The sequence below is a fragment of the Coenobita brevimanus genome, chromosome 70 (genome assembly GCF_032717465.1).
Source record: "Coenobita brevimanus isolate Jiangsu-jjx chromosome 70, ASM3271746v2, whole genome shotgun sequence".
Taxonomy (NCBI): domain Eukaryota; kingdom Metazoa; phylum Arthropoda; class Malacostraca; order Decapoda; family Coenobitidae; genus Coenobita; species Coenobita brevimanus.
Window position 1 is genome coordinate 832619 of NC_137023.1, and position 2524 is coordinate 835142.

Sequence of the window (2524 nt, forward strand, 5' to 3'; positions counted from 1 at the left end):
TAGCCGTGCATGGAAGTCATCCACGTCAAACCCTAGGAAATCGTACTCCACATCTGTTCCGAGAAGCAGACGAGACCAACCATTTTCAAGAGTTTTCACAGGGACTTCCTTCCATGCACTAGCCCAGTTGTACAGCGCAGACTTGATGTTGTAGCGGCGAAAGGTTTTCCAAAGTTCGCTTGCCTCGAGTGTCACGTCCTTCCCTGCGCTCGTCCTCGTCCTCGAGAACCACCATCACCTCGTCCAGGAACTTCCGACGGTACAGGCGCTTTGTTGCCACGATCACTCCTTGGTCCATTGGTTGAATGAGAGCAGTCGTATTAGGTGGCAGAAACATGCACCTAATGCCGGCCATTCTCAGCAACCAAGTCCTTGTCGCACTGGTGGGCAGGTGCATTGTCGAGGAGAAGGAGAGCCTTTACCTGGTCGCGAGGAATTCCCAGTGTCTTCGTCTGGTAATGTATGACCTCCTTGACGAAGTGATGGTGAAACCAGTCTTTGAAAATCACAGCTGTGAACCATGCTTTCAAAGAATGGTACCATACGACAGGAAGGACATCCATCACCCCACGAAGGCACCGAGGCTGCTTTGCACGGCCAACAATAACGGGCTTAAGCCGGTGCATGCCGTTAGCATTGGCACAACACAAAGCAGATATCCGTTCCTTAGAAAGCTTGCGGCCAGGTACACGCTTCTCCGTCTCATCGGCGAGAGTGTTCGTTGGCACCGAGCGATAGAATAGGCCAGTTTCGTCAGCGTTATAGACTTGACCGAGAGTGAGGCCCTCCCTGTCGATCAAGCCTTTCACCTTGTGCTGAAACTCGTCCACTCCATCCTCGTTAGCGTCCAATGCTTCGCCATGTGCTTTACGGTTAGTAAGGCCATGTCGCAACTTGAACGCGAAGAGCCAACCCTCGGATGCCTTGAAGTCTAGGGCGTCGTGAAGCCTTGCAAACTTCTCAGCAGCAGCCTTCAGCTCCGTTCCACGTACCATCACACCAGCTGCACGTTGCTGTCCATACCAAATCAACGTGGAGCGGTCGATCTCTGCATACTTGGGAGTAAACATAACCTTCCTCTCCACGTTGCGTTTGCTTCTCGACGAGAAGTCAGCCGTGTACTGCATGAGCTTGTCTCGGGAACGCTTGATATCAAACAAAGTCGACCGGGCCAGGTTGAACTCGCGGAGAATGCGAGAGGAAGACCAACCCGCATCAACCTTCTCCAATATCTCCCGTTTCTTCTCCAGAGTCAACACCACTCTCTTCCTTTTCTCAGGAGGCGGGGCCATCATCACACACACTAAGAGTAGGGCAGAGAGCAGCAGGAGGCCTTGCAGCAAGTACGGCACCACCACAAAAGCGAGCACGTGGGCAGCCATGACGAAGAGCGTAGGTCTTATCGCGGTGAGAGACAGGCGGGAAGTGGGGAGGATGCAGCGGCGCTCTATCGGACGTCGGAGGAATGACGAACCAAAACAATGCTCTCACGCGGCGCGCGCGGCAAGTTCAAATTACGGACGGCAAAAAATCGATTTTTTTCCCAATTTTTTTTGGATTTTCGGACCATTTTGGGAATGTTTGATCCCAGGACGATAAGGTTCGGTTAGTGGGGATGTTCGGTTATTGGGCGTCCGGATATTAGAGGGATTACTGTACTTCAGCAAAAGATCTCTGAGTGCCTGGCTGAAGTGACTGGTTTCCTGTAGTTCTCTGGATGTTGATGTTACTGCTCATTCCAAGTCATGCCTAGCCTAGCAGACCCCTCAACTGCAGATAGCCTAAGCAACTGTCCCTGTGAGGTCATGCTATAGGTTCCCTGCACCAAAGATGTGTCTGTGTCTTAGTGTCGTATATGTTGTGCAGTGCTCCGTAATATGGGTTAGTTATGCAGTGTGGGTCTATTCTACAAGCAGGGCACATGTCATCTGTCTATCTATCTATCTATTGCCAGACGCCTTAATCCCGTAAGAGGTGGCCACAAACAAATCGCCTCCATGTTGCCCTGTCCCCCGCCATTTCACTGCCCTGCTCCCAGCTCATGCCTCCCTCTCTCATATACCTCTCCACTCCATCCCTCCATTTCATCTTTGGCCTCCCCCCTCCTCTGTGATTCCTCTAAACCTATTTTTAAACTGGTAGCTAACTAAGGAGGGCTGGGTGGTGTCCTGATCTCAGCTAAGCTAGGGGAACCTGATCAGCTCTATTTAAGGAAACCTCTGGTGGACGGATGTCAGGAGGAGGTGATTTTAATATTGTGTTCTGATTGAAGTGTTGTAATGTCCTTCATGTGAACTTAGTACAGTACTGGTAAGTAGGTGTTTCTTCAATCCTTGCATTGGTGTATCTGGAACTGGGGTGTCACTGAAGAGGGTTTGGTAATGTATGTGTGGTGAATGTTTTATGAACAACAATAATAACATCAAGGACTGAAAAGGAGCAGTGCACCCTGGATGTTACAGCTGCAGCATCCACCTGGCAGTCAAATCTCCTCATACTTGCTTGTACCTCACCGTGGGATGGG